Raw genomic sequence first — 15,121 nt, 5'->3', positions numbered from 1 at the left:
CTTAAAAATACCACCGATACAAAATCCGACCCCCCAACGGGCAAAAAGGCAAAAATAGACTTGGAATGAAAAATATGGAATCCAAAAATGTAAAATGGAGTCAAATGACCATTTAGCCCATGGCCACACTTCATACAAGATTAATAAGACCCTATGAAAGAATGAAAATGGAATTCCCACACCCGATGCAACCATGGTGAAGCAATGACTTGCGATTTTTCAAGGTTTTCATAATATTTCATGAAGTTAAAAAGTTGTATAGAATACAATACACATGTCATTGGCCTCCGGCTTCATCTCATACATGTCAAATACATTGAAAGGAGTGCATTTATGTACACATTACATACATGGAATCAAAGAATACAAATTTTACATATAAGTCTTCAAAATGACATTTCATGCTAACATTCGCATGAAATGGAAACTTGAAAGCTACACGACATCCAAGGAATGCTAGGCGTCACGAACCAAATCTTCGTACCTGAAATATGCCCCAGTATCATAGGGGTGAGTAACATAAAGTTACTCGTAGGAGATGAGCATGCATCGACCTAGCATTTTACAAATTTATCACCTTAAGGTGAAACATGTTAAAGGGGCTCATGCCACCTAACGTATATGTCCAAGTGAGACTCGAGGAGCATCCTAAGCTACCTTAGAGTCTAAGTAACAAGAATCATGATATACATACGTGTATGAAACGAATCATGGTTGGGATAATCTAAAGAACACGACAAGAAGAATGCTTGAGCATAGATTAACATGAATTGCATTTTCGATACAATTGAACTAGGTCTAGAGTAATCCATACAACGTGACAAAAGCATATTTGAACACAAGTTAACAAGAATCACATTATCCATGCAATTCAACAACAAAAGAGCATGTTATACAATGCAATAAGGTTTAAGTTCTCAAAGCCATCAACTTAGAATCTAAAGCACAAAATAACAGTAATGGTTCATGCCACCTAACGTCTATGTTATAAATGAATCAATAGGATCAATCATAAGCTTTATTAGAACGTCATAACACGATTTTCAATATTGATGCAATTTAACCAACATTGAAACTTCCAATACAACGCATAAAGAACAATTTCGCAAAGTGAACATCCTGTAACTTAAAATGGTACGACAAATAAGAAACAACAAGTTACAACATCATCTAGTTATCAATTTGAAAATGAAATGCGAAATCAAACAAAGTGGATACTCGGACGTCACGCCGGATCAGACCGACAACATAGTTACTTTAGGGTTACTAGCCCATGGGTAACCCCCCTATGTGCGCACTAGACTATATAGAGGGACTATCCCCCGTACTAGAACCACGTCCTAACCATAGCCAAACAACGACATCCCCAAATTTCCAAAATCAACAAGTTGTGCAACAACGCATATATCAACAGGAATATGCAAGATAATCAACTATCTACCAAGCACAACCAAATTTGGAAACCTATACAATACATGCTCTAAGTCCATAAATAATATGATGTGATGAATGTCGAATTTTCAGTGTGCGATTCGTTACATGCTATGCATGAATGATGTTAAATACGAAATGTGCAAATCATTACACAAGACAACAATATATTCAATAAGGAAAACATATTCTCATGAGTATAAATATAGCAACTATGTTATCCAATGCTCAAAACATAACCAAATGAATATACAACAAGTCCATGTCCAGGATTTTGATATAGAAACGACTTTCAAACGCAATTAAATCCATGGCTCAATTCAATAGAATTTAATTAAATAAAAATAATTAAATTCCCTAGACTCTAATTCAATTCCAAATAACCTCAAATTAATACATATTAAAGAACATGGCATGGTCATCACCTATATCCATTCTAAAACTCAATTAGGTTATTGGAATAACAAAGTAGAACTCTAATTGAATCATGCTAATTTAATTACCAAGATTCTAAAGCAACTTCAAATGGCACAATTAATATATACTAGTAAACAAGTCATGACCAATACAAATATCAAGTTAAAATCTTAATTAAGCTAATGGGACCACAAAATAGATTTTAATCAATTTTTTTAATAAAAATCTCTAGATTTTCAAACTTAACCAAATGCTCTCAATTTAACATATCTTAGAGAACATGCCAAGGACTAATGTAATATCACATTACAAGCTTATTTCATGCAAGTTACACCTATGTAAATTAGACTTTCACTAAAATTAAATGTAAAATAAAGGTTGCAATTCTCATGCAATTAATCCCAATTTAATATATGTGAACAACCACACCAAAGCTTAATTTTCTAGCATGCCACAATACAATTCCAAGTTGTATATTACCATGAGGATTAAATCTTAAACATGGAATTTAATTAAATAAAAGGTTTTAAAACCTAACCGAATATTCTAAATCAATTATATGTGAAGCTATATGGCATGTAAGTCAAGAATATCAAGTCGGAATTTAAATAGAGTGAATAGTGCACTCGGGACAAATTAATTAATCAAATTAATTAATTATTACTAATTTTCAAAACACCTCCAATTACTTTCAAATTCAACTATCTTGAAGAGCATGCTAAGGCTTAATATAATATGCTAACACATATTAATTTCAAGCTAGTTAAGGCCATGTGAATTAATCTTTCACCTAAGATAAATATTAAATAAAATCTTTAATACTTATTCAAATGTTCCAATTTTAATACACGACAATGAGCATATCAAGGGGCAATATAAAATCATGCTACATATTTAAACGAAGTCACGAGCAACCGGGAAAATTAGATCCCGTATAAGAAAAATAAATAATAAAATCTCTAGATTTTATATTTAATCATGCAAACAAGTTGTATAAGTATCACAAGCATGCTATATAACAAGAATTTAAACTTAGAACATCCCCTACCTCAATTTGAGATGAAATCTCAAAGGCCCACCAAAATAAAAGTGCTCCGAATTCGACGATACCGAGAGGTTTTGTCGGGGACAACACCGTGAACAAGAATCCGCAAGAAGCTTCATGAAAATCTCAACTTGACTCCAAACCCGAACTCAAAAAATTTTCAGAAATGGATTCTAATAAGGGCAAAAGGTAGAGCACGACGAGGCGAACAACAAATGCTAAGGCCGAAGGATTTTTACCAAGGAAATCAAGTGGAGGAGAAGAAAGAGTGAAGGCAGCCCCTTGGGCTCCCATGGCTGCCAGCCAAGAGGAGGAAGAAGGTCTGAAAATCTAATTTTAAAAATTAGGGCAACCTATTTATAGAAATCTCAAAAAAGTGCTCCGAACGGGCCCCGTCGGGTCCGGAAAAGTGAATTTTGAGCAAACGCGCTCAAACGGCAAAACTCCATGAACAAAAACGATTCAAAATGAGGAAATATAAACAACGGAAGAAATGGCGTTGAAAACTGAGTCCCGAGCAGAAAGTTATGCCCCAAACAAGTTCGGCGGCAACCGGGTACAGAAACTCTGAAACTGGAGAAAAATGACCAAAAGGAAATTCTATGAATTTATGAGTCAACGAAAAGTAAAAATGAATCCCGTATGATGATCTAGGCTCCAGACGAGACATTTTTGCAATAACTTTCGTTAATTGCACAATGGCCCCTACAAAAAGGGTTAACTGCGAAACTGCCCCAGAATGAAAATATCTTCCAAAAGATATTTTCTTAGATGCCCCTGAAATAAAATATCTTCAAAAGATATTTACGAAAAACACCCCAAGAAATGAAAAAGATTCTGAAGAATTGTGCATCTATGCTCTTGTGGACACCGGGAGCAACCAAAGTACTTTCTTGCAAAAGTAAAGATACGTATTTTGAGGAAACCACTCAAGATGAAGGCACGTGAAGTCAAAAACCAACTCTGAGCATGAGAAGTGAGGTTGTCCCAACAACTGACAAACAGAGATAAGACAGAATAGGGAAAATGATGAAATAGCGCATAGTGTCGAAAAACGAAAAATGTGAAAATGACTCGGTCCTCAAAGAAAGTTGTCAATCCACGGAAAAGAGTCTCAGGAACCAATTCTGAGCACTCGAGATGACACTAAGCGACACGAAACAGAGCTCAGAAAAGAAAATTGAACGAAAAAAATTCATTTGTAAAATTTCAGGAAAAAGGAAAGGAAGGCAAATGACCGGGTCGTTACAACCTACCTTCCTTAAAGGAATTTCGTCCCCCAAATTAGGAATATACCAGAGAGAATAGAATAATGACCGAACAAAAGGTCAAATCAAAGGACAGCTCACAACGCACTGAAGGACAAATCCTGAAGTCTAAAGATCAACTGAAGGAACGCGAAACCATGAACTGAGACAACACCTCATACGAACCGGCACGTTAACTCAACGTCAACCATTGAAAGAATCCCAAGACAAAGGAACATTGAATCACGATGAAAGGAGAGAGTGACAAGGCAGTACGAACAGCAACCAGAACCCGCCCACACTTACTCGTCAACAAGGTAGCATGACGGTATAATGCACTAGTATGTAACATACCCTAAACCAGGTCAACTCTGAGAGAACTTTTGATATGGATGACATCAATGTTAGAATGATCATTACCAAAAACACTGCGAGAACCAAGCATCTACGAGAGTGGGGTATGGTCCAATAATGTCTGGCCAGACCATCTTGGCCAATCCCAAAACTCTGATAACAACGCCCTAGGCACCGCTACACTTAAGGCCTTAGATCTAGAAGCCACGAAGGAAAAGGAAATGAAACGGTGTCTCCTTGGCACACGTCTCACTCCACCAGACAAGGATTGTGATTCTACGCTCACATGAGCCTTACTCGCATCAACAAAATAGACAAGAAGGTTCCCGACATGGGTCCTTTCAGAATGAATTTCTCCTATCCAAGGAAGAAACTCATGAAACAAGAATGCATCCAAGGAATACGACAAATCTTATGAGACAATGTCAAAACATGACATAAAGGAAGCAGCTAGCATGCAACATAGCAATGGACTATCTACTCAAGGTGCCACATAAGCAAACATGTCAAATAAAGATACTTTTAAACACACAAGCATAAAAGTACATAAAACATGTCATCACACCGAGCATGTTATCAAACAAAGCACGTAAACATGTTATAATACCAAAACATGTTATCATAGGCATATAAATAAATCAAGGTACGCCAACAAAAGCATGATATGCACCCAAAACCCATCGTCCTAAGGTTTTCGAACCCGGACGCTCTGATACCACCTGTGACGACCCTAGTTTTTAGGCCAGCGTGTCCTGTGATGAACTGTAAGGATGATCCGATAACGGATCCGAATGTCGAAGCAAAAACAGAAAACAAGACTCTAAGAAGTCAAAGTGACCTTCCATGAGGTCGTGGAACTCAAAAAGAACTGATACGGAAGCAAAATATCGAAAATATGACAAATAAGCCTCCAGGGGTAAAATAGTCATTTTTGAAAATTATAGATTCGGGTGCCACCGAGCACACCGCTGGAAGGATAACGAAAAACTGATCAAGATGGACTCAAGAATCGCATGATTTGGAGTCCGGACGAAGGAGAAACGGCATGACAAAGAAAAACGAGCACTTAAGGCAAAAAGGGTAAACTGGTAATTATCCAGGAAGAACCGGGTGCAACCGAGCACACCGTTGAAAAGACAGCGAAAAATTAGTCAAGTTCAAAAAAAAATTCACTTGAATCGGAGTCCGGACGAAGGAGAAAAGCCCAAAAGAAGAATTGACGTCACGGCGGCCCGACGAGGGGCCATGACAGCCCTATGCGCACGCCTATGCGCGCACCCATGCACGCCGCGCGCGGGCTGAGTGCGCCATGGCTGGCAGCAGCAGCCCAAAAGCTGCTTTGTGTTTATTTTTCAGAAAAGTCTAGAACAGAGGCTGAATTTGGAGGCCTATATGAACTTTTTTGCAAAAACACAAAGAAGAAACCCCCCTCAAAATTGAGTTTTCTACGTGACACGTGTGAGAATTAAAAAAAAAAACTTAATGAAGAATGCCCGAAATGCCCCTCCATGAAATCTGGTCATGGAGGTCCAAAAAGCTGCTATTTTGAAAAACTAAAAACTGAACTTCGTAAGCAATTTCCGATATCAAGATGACATTTTTCTGGAAAAACATGGAAACCCCCCCCCCCCCCCCCCCCCCCTAAAATCATGTTTTCTATTTAACAATGTTGAAAGAAGAAAATAAAACCACCGTGAAAAGTCTATAATGCCCTTAGATCAGAATATGCAAAAAAAGTGCGAAATGAATTCACAAGAGGCTCAAAACACAAACGATAAGGTTTTGCCCGAAAATGGCCATGCACGCAAATGTAACTTACCTATTTGGACGTGCTACAATGGTCCACGACTTAAAAATACCACCGATACAAAATCCGACCCCCCAACGGGCAAAAAGGCAAAAATGGACTTGGAATGGAAAATATGGAATCCAAAAATATAAAATGGAGTCAAATGACCGTTTGGCCCTTGGCCACACTTCATAATAGATTAATAAGACCCTATGAAAGAATGAAAATAGAATTCCCACACCCGATGCAATCATGGTAAAGCAATAACTTGCGATTTTTCAAAGTTTTCATAATATTTCATGAAGTTAAAAAGTTGTATAGAATACAATACACATGTAATTGGTCTCCGGCCTCATCTCATACATGTCAAATATATTGAAAGGAATGCACTAATGTACACATTACATACATGGAATCAAAGAATACAAATTTTACATACAAGTCTACAAAATGACATTTCATGCTAACATTCGAATAAAATGGAAACTTGAAAGCTACATAACATCCAAGGAATGCTAGGCGTCACGAACCAAGTCTTCGTACCTGAAATATGCCCCAGTATCGTAGGGGTGAGTAACATAAAGCTACTCGTAGGAGATGAGCATGCATCGACCTAGCATTTTACAAATTTATCACCTTAAGGTGAAACATGTTAAAATGTCTCATGCCACCTAACGTCTATGTCCAAGTGAGACTCGGGGAGCATCCTAAGCTACCTTAGAGTCTAAGTAACAAGAATCATGATATACATACGTGTATGAAACGAATCATGGTTGGGATAATCTAAAGAACACGACAAGAAGAATGCTTGAGCATAGATTAACATGAATTGCATTTTCGATACAATTGAACTAGGTCTAGAGTAATCCATACAACGTGACAAAAGCATATTTGAATACAAGTTAACAAGAATCACATTATCCATGCAATTCAACAACAAAAGAGCATGTTATACAATGCAATAAGGTTTAAGTTCTCAAAGCCATCAACTTAGAATCTAAAACACAAAATAACAGTAGTGGTTCATGCCACCTAACGTCTATGTTATAAATGAATCAATAGGATCAATCCTAAGCTTTATTAGAACGTCAAAACACGATTTCAATATCGATGCAATTTAACCAACATTGGAACTTCCAATACAACGCATAAAGCACAATTGCGCAAAGTGAACATCCTGTAACTTAAAATGGAACGACAAATAAGAAATAACAAGTTACAACATCATCTAGTTATCAACTTGAAAATAAAATGCGAAATCAAACAAAGTGGATACTCGGACGTCACGCCAGATCAGACCGATAACATAGTTACTTTAGGGTTACTAGCCCATGGGTAACCCCCCTATGTACGCACTAGACTATATAGAGGGACTATCTCCCGTATTAGAACCACGTCCTAGCCTTAGCCAAACAACGACATCCCCAAGTTTCCAAAATCAACAAGTTGTGCAACAACGCATATATCAACAGGAATATGCAAGAAAATCAACTATCTACCAAGCACAACCAAATTTGGAAACCTATACAATACATGCTTTAAGTCCATAAATAATATAATGTGATGAATATCGAATCTTCAGTGTGCGATTCGTTACATGCTATGCATGAATGATATTAAATACAAAATGTGCAAATCATTACACAAGGCAACAATATATTCAATAAGGAGAACATATTCTCATGAGTATAAACATAGCAACTATGTTATCCAATGCTCAAAACAACCAAATGAATATACAACAAATACATGTCCAGGATTTTGATATAGAAACGACTTTCAAACACAATTAAATCCATGGCTCAATTCGATAGAATTTAATTAAATAAAAATAATTAAATTCCCTAGATTCTAATTCAATTCCAAATAATCTCAAATTAATACATATTAAAGAACGTGGCATGGTCATCACCTATATCCATTCTAAAACTCAATTAGGTTATTGGAATAACAAAGTAGAACTCTAATTGAATCATGCTAATTTAATTACCAAGATTCTAAAACAACTTCAAATGGTCCACAATTAATATATACTAGTAAACAAGTCATGGCCAATACAAATATCAAGTTAAAATCTTAATTAAGCTAATGGGACCACAAAATAGATTTTAATCAATTCTTTTAATTAAAATCTCTAGATTTTTAAACTTAACCAAATGCTCTCAATTTAACATATCTTAGAGAACATGCTAAGGACTAATGTAATATCACATTACAAGCTAATTGCATGCAAGTTACACCTATGTAAATTAAACTTTCACTGAAGTTAAATATAAAATAAAGGTTGCAATTGTCATGCAATTAATCCCAATTTAGTATATGTGAACAACCACATTAAAATTTTTTTTTTAACATGCCACAATACAATTCCAAGTTGTATATCATCATGAGGATTAAATCTTAAATATGGAATTTAATTAAATAAAAGGTTTTAAAACCTAACCGAATATTCTAAATCAATTATATGTGAAGCTATATGGCATGTAAGTCAAGAATATCAAGTCGGAATTTAAATAGAGTGAATAGTGCACTCGGGGCAAATTAATTAATCAAATTAATTAATTATTACTAATTTTTAAAATACCTCCAATTACTTTCAAATTCAACTATGTTGAGGAGCATGCTAAGGCCTAATATAATATGCCAACACATATTAATTTCAAGCTAGTTAAGGCCATGTGAATTAATCTTTTACCTAAGATAAATATTATATAAAATCTTTTATACTAATTCAAATGTTCTAATTTTAATACACGACAATGAGCATATCAAGGGGTAATATAAAATCATGCTACATGTTTAAACGAAGTCACGAGCAACCGGGAAAATTAGATCCCGTACAAGAAAAATAAATAATAAAATTTCTAGATTTTATATTTAATTATGCAAACAAGTTGTATAAGCATCACAGGCATGCTATATAACAAGAATTTAAACCTAGAACATCCCCTACCTCAATTTGAGATGAAATCTCAAAGACCCACCAAAATAAAAGTGCTCCGAATTTGACGATACCGAGAGGTTTTGTCGGGGACAACACCGTGAACAAGAATCCGCAAGAAGCCCCATGAAAATCTCAACTTGACTCCAAACCCAAACTCAAAAAATCGTCAGAAATGGATTCTAATAAGGTCAAAAGGTAGAGCACGACGAGACGAACAACAAATGCTAAGGCCGAAGGATTTCTACCAAGGAAATCAAGTGGAGGAGAAGAAAGAGTGAAGGCAGCCCCTTGGGCTCCCATGGCTGCCAGCCAAGAGGAGGAAGAAGGTCTGAAAATTTGATTTTAAAAATTAGGGCAACCTATTTATAGAAATCTCAAAAAAGTGCCCCGAAAGGGCCCCGCCGCATGAATAAAAAAGATTCAAAATGAGGAAATATGAACAACGGAAGAAACGGCGTTGAAAACTGAGTCCTGAGCAGAAAGTTATGCCCCGAACAAGTTTGGTGGCAACTGGGTCCAGAAACTCTGAAACTGGAGAAAAATGACCAGAAGGAAATTCTATGATTTTACGAGTCAACGAAAAGTGAAAATGAATCCCGTACGAGGATCCAGGCTCCAGACGAGACATTTTTGCAATAACTTTTGTTAATTGCACAATCGCCCCTACAAAAAGGGTTAACTGCGAAATTCTCCCAGAATGAAAATATCTTCCGAAAGATATTTTCTTAGATGCCTCTGAAATAAAATATCTTCAAAAGATATTTACGAAAAACACCCCAAGAAATGAAAAAGATTCTGAAGAATTGTGCATCTATGCTCATGTGGACTCCGGGAGCAACCAGAGTACTTTCTTGCAAAAGTAAAGATACGTATTTCGAGAAAACCACTCAAGATGAAGGCTCGTGAAGTCAAAAACCAACTCCGAGCATGAGAAGTGAGGTTGTGCCAACAACTGACAAACGGAGATAAGACAGAATAGGGAAAATGATGAAATAACGCATAGTGTTAAAAAACGAAAAATGTGAAAATGACTCGGTCCTCAAAGGAAGTTGTCAATTCACGGAAAAGAGTCTCAGGAACCAATCCAAGTACTCAAGATGACACTAAGCGACATGAAACAGAGCTCAGAAAAGAAAATTAAACGAAAAAAATTCATTCGTAAAATTTCAGGAAAAAAGGAAAGGAAGGCAAATGACCGGGTCGTTACATGAAATACGTAGTAGACTTCTATTTTGAGGATTTAGTTATCCATAATAGGGATTTTGATCTAGCACTTTGTTTCCGTTTGTGACCTTATGATAGGTCTGCTTCAGGACAGTGTCTTTTGATTTTGTGGGTCCGATTCATTGGCTTGAGGGCACAGACTTGTCATGTAATGACTCGGTCATTTTACTTCCTTTCTTTTCGGTAATTTCTTTTTTTCGTCTTTTCCTTATTTTGTCCTTTTCTCATTTATCATTTTTCCTTACATAACCTCACTTTTTGTGCTCGGATTTGATTTCGGCCTTGCATACATCCATGATATCTAATTTTTGAGATATCTACATTTTTACTTTTGTAGAAAAGCATGTTAGATGTTTACTTTTCTTGTAAAGGGTATGGATGCGTAGTTTATTGGAAATATTCTTGACTTTTTGGATTTTTGTGTAATTATGTAAAGTAATTATTTTTTGTCTTAAGGACCATTTTGCAAATTAATTTGGAAGATATTTTGAAAAAAGGACCTTTTTACAATTTTTAAAAAATGTGATAAGTGTCACACTCTCATGGTGCCATTTGTTGATCTTGTGGTGGAACCACTTGGAAGCTTAATCCCTTGACACATGGAGGGTGGAGACTCACCCATTTGTTGGCGTATGATAGGTGCACTTGTTGGCTTGGATGGTTGACAAGTGTAGGCTTAGGATTAAGCTTAGGGATGAGCCATGGATTTGTGACAAAGGTAGGCTTCATATTTGGTCTTGCATTAGTGTGTGTGCGAGAGAGAGGTAGTGTAAGAGCACATAGTGAGTGGAGAATTCCACCACATTTAGCTTAGGGTTTACACTTTGTTTTCATTTCATATCTTTCCTCTCAAGCCCTATCTTAGCCACCATTGAAGCAAAGCTTGATTTAAGGCTCTTGACTTCATTTTTGGCCTCTTTCCACTCACCTTAGACCTTTAACCTTGGAATACTTTAGTTCCCTCTCACTCTCCTCTACAAAACCCTTGATTTGTTTTCCATTTTTAAGCTTGGCTGCCTTGGATTATAGAGATTCAATTCTCTATTGAGGTAGGGGGTGTTCTAGTTTATTACCTAAGTGAATTAATTGCCTTTATAGTGATGTATAAGTTGTATGCATGTCTTATACCAATTTGAGAAATTAATGATTAATTGTAACTTGCATGTAACTCAATTTAGACTTGGTATATGGCATGGCCATGACTCGAATCTTGTTGTATATTAATTTGGCATGATTTAAATGAGCTTTTAAATGTAGAGATTTAAGTAATTTAAATTGATTTAAATTCTATTTAATTGTATCATGCTTGTATTCCATTTTAGACTTGATATATAGCATAGCCATGACTTACTCCTTATTATATATTAAATTGGAATCATTTGGACAACTCTTGAAATCTAGGGAAATTAATTAGTTAGTCTACTTAATTTCTACTTTATTGATCTAATGATTTAGTCATGTAATTCATGGAGCTTTTATTGTGTTTTTATCACATATCATGACTTGTTGCTCAACTTGTTGATTTTGGAAACTTAAGATATCATGAAGAACTTGACTTGGCTAGGGCTTGGTTATAGTACGGGAGATAGAGGGCTCCCTACATTATAGTGCGCACTAGGGGAAGGTGCCCATGGGTTAGTAGCCCTAAAGTGATCCCAAGAGTACGGTTTTAATTCGGGCATTATCCAAGTATCCACTTTGGTTTGATTTCACACTTTAAATTTCCAAGTTAACAACTTTGTGAGATTTCATCTTATTGCATTGTGTTGGAAGTTCCAATGTCGGTTAAACATTATGAATTGTTTACATCAAATTGCAAGTTGTATAAAATTTAGGTTTATGCATGCTCATTTCCTACGAGTAAACTTGTTTACTTATCCCAAAGTTACCGGGTTGTTTTTCAGGTAAAGAAACATTATTGTGGGATGCACAACACTCTTAGACTTGTTTGATTACTTGGAGTATTTTTGTTATATGGAATATGCACTTGTTAGCATATCATGCCTTTTTTGGTTTATAATATCAAGACATGTATTTATTGTTCAAACTATGTAATGTGCACTTAAGTGCACCTTTTGATACTCTTAGGACGTGTATGTAATGAGGCTAAGGGCACTTATGTGATATGTATGCTAATTTTTAACTTCTTTGTTGCTTATGAAAGTTAGGAGATTTCATGCATTGAAGGGTCATATTTTGCATATGACAAGCCATGAGGTCGTAGGCCATTGTAGCGCGTCTACTTTATTGTTTTAATTATGCGTGCATGATCATATCTCACAAAACATATAGATTTCAACTTTTGAATTATTTTTGGATGATTTATGAAATTTTCATGCAAATTTCATGCATGAGAGCAAGTTTCAAGTTCCCTTTTGATTTGGCATGTTTTGGATTCTTGCATGAGGCTAGGGAACATTTTTAAAACTTGTTCGGATCATATAAAATGCATATGAAGTCTTGGGATTGACTAGCACCTTTCCCATGCATTGTAGCAGTAGTTTTTGCTATTATCTACAATATCAGTCGGCTGATGAGAGCCATCAGCCGTTGACACATGCTCGAGATCAATTCCAGTAGCCTTTTTAAGGAAAAGGGTCGTTTCAGCCAGTTGATGATTGGGGTTTGGCCGGCTGACGATCGAGTTTTGGCCGGTTGACCTTTGTCGTCGGTCGACCGATCCTCTTTGGAACCATCCCCTTTGATTGTTCTTGGATAGCTTTATTATATCAACTTCAGAGATCCATAACTCCTTCATTTATAATCCCAATCAGGTCATTCTTGAGTCTAATTTCAGTAGCTTGAAGTTAGCTTTCCAATGGTACCAACCACACACCAAAACTCCAACTGTAGTGAGAGTTATTGCAGTTTTAGTGAGATAGGGTCGTGGTAATTTCATATCTTTTCTATCCGAACTCTGAATCAGGTGATTCTTGTGTCTATTTTTGTTAAATTTTCATTGTCTTTCCAATGGCGTGCATGGTGGCACCCATTTCAATTTAAAAGGCCATTTTGCCCCTAAGTTCATTCTTGTCCGTTTTTGAGACGTCGTTTCCGTATTTGTTTTATTTGGGTTTCGTGACCTCATTGGGGTCACGTTGGTGTCTTATAGACTCGTAGTACCTCTAGAGACCATTTTTTTACCCTTTACTTCCGCATTCTGAATTCGTTATCGGATCTATGTTAAGTTTATCATAAGACGCACAGGCCAAAAAACCAGGGCCGTCCTAGGTGGTATCAGATTTCCTAGGTTCGGAAACCTTAGGACAACGGGTTTTGGGTGTATATCATGCTTTTGTTGGTGTACTTTGATTTATCCACATGCCTTTGATTACATGTTTTGGCGTTGGAACATGTTTACGTATTTCTTGGTAACACGCTTGGTATTATGACATGTCTCTATGCTTATATGCTTATGTGTTTAAAAGCATCCTTGTTTGACATGTCTGCTTATTTGCTTAAGTGCTTAACTGTTTAAAGGGCTTTCTTTAACTATTTTAGCCTGACTGTATGTTGCATACCTTATCTTATCGTGTTTCGTGATTTCATAGTGTGAGTTGTAGTCGGTCATGATAGTTTATGTTATTGTTGACCTCTTTTCTTATGTAAGTTTAGCAACATGGTTGTCACGCGTGGAAAGTCTTCACGTCAGGGCATTGAGGAGCAGGGGGATGACACCGAGTTTACGAGGGGTCTGGGGGGGCCCAAGATTCTAGTTCGTGGCGTAAATGCTAATCCACCACGAGTGCCGACTTATGAGGAGCAGATAGCATAGAAAGTGGCTCTGGGGATGTCAGAGTCTATTTAACAGATGTTCCGTCAGCATATTGCAGGGGTGTTGTAATGACCCGGTCTTTTTCCTTCCTTTCTTTTTTCGGAGATTTCTTTTTTCATCCTTTTCCCTATTTCGTCTTTTTCCCGTTTATCATTTTTCTTTGCATAACCTCACTTTTTGTGCTCGGATTTGATTCCGGTTTTGCATGCATCCACGATATTTATTTTCCATGACATTTGTATTTTTACTTTTGTAGAAGATACATTCTAGTTGTTTACTTTTTCATAAAGGTATGGATGCATACTTTCTTATAAATATTATTGATTTTTGGGGTTTTAGTATAATTATGTAAAATAATTATTTTTTGTCTTAGGGACCATTTTGTAATTTAATTTGGAAGATATTTTCAAAAAGGACCTTTTTACAATTTTTGAAAAATGTGACAAGTGTCACATTCTCATGGTGCCACTTGTTGGCATTAAGGTGGAGTGACTTGGATGCATAATCTTTTGACATTTTGAGGGTGGAGATTCACCCACTTGTTAGCCTAGGATTGGAGTACTTGTTGGCTTAAATGGTTGACAAGTGTAGGCCTAAGATTAAGCATAGGAAGGAGCCATTGATTTGTGACAAGTGTAGGCACCAAAATAAATCTTGCATTGTGTGTGTGTAAGAGGTAGTGTAAAAACACATAGTGAGTGGAGGATTTCTAGACCTTCCACTCACCATTTTCATTTCATCTTCATGATTTACACTTGTTCTTCAAACCCCTAACCTAGCCACCATTGGAGAAAAGCTTGGTCAATAGCTTTCTTCTTCATTTTGGTCTCCTTCCACTCACCTTAGACCAAAAACCATGGGGGACAAAAGTTTCCTCTTGCTCTCCTCTTCATTA

At 36.4% G+C, this 15,121-nt stretch overlaps 1 long non-coding RNA gene across 2 annotated transcripts in view; it reads right to left on the bottom strand.

Moving 5' to 3' along the window:
- Positions 1-254: 254 nt before the first annotated feature.
- The window catches only part of LOC132306262 (uncharacterized), a 42,088-nt gene continuing 27,221 nt past the window's right edge, over positions 255-15,121 (bottom strand). Inside the window, exon 7 of one of the 2 annotated variants that reach the window (XR_009481889.1) lies at positions 255-484. This is a non-coding gene — a long non-coding RNA (uncharacterized LOC132306262). Of the gene's footprint in view, positions 485-6,808; positions 6,827-15,121 lie in introns of those variants that run through there. The other variant, XR_009481891.1, reaches the window with a different exon arrangement.

Source organism: Cornus florida, unplaced genomic scaffold (genome assembly GCF_030987335.1).
Source record: "Cornus florida cultivar Cherokee Brave unplaced genomic scaffold, ASM3098733v1 CherokeeBrave_3.0.0_Hap2_Chr05, whole genome shotgun sequence".
NCBI classification, from domain to species: Eukaryota; Viridiplantae; Streptophyta; class Magnoliopsida; order Cornales; family Cornaceae; genus Cornus; species Cornus florida.
Note: the sequence above shows the minus strand (reverse complement) of the source record. Positions and strands in the feature narration are given on the sequence as shown.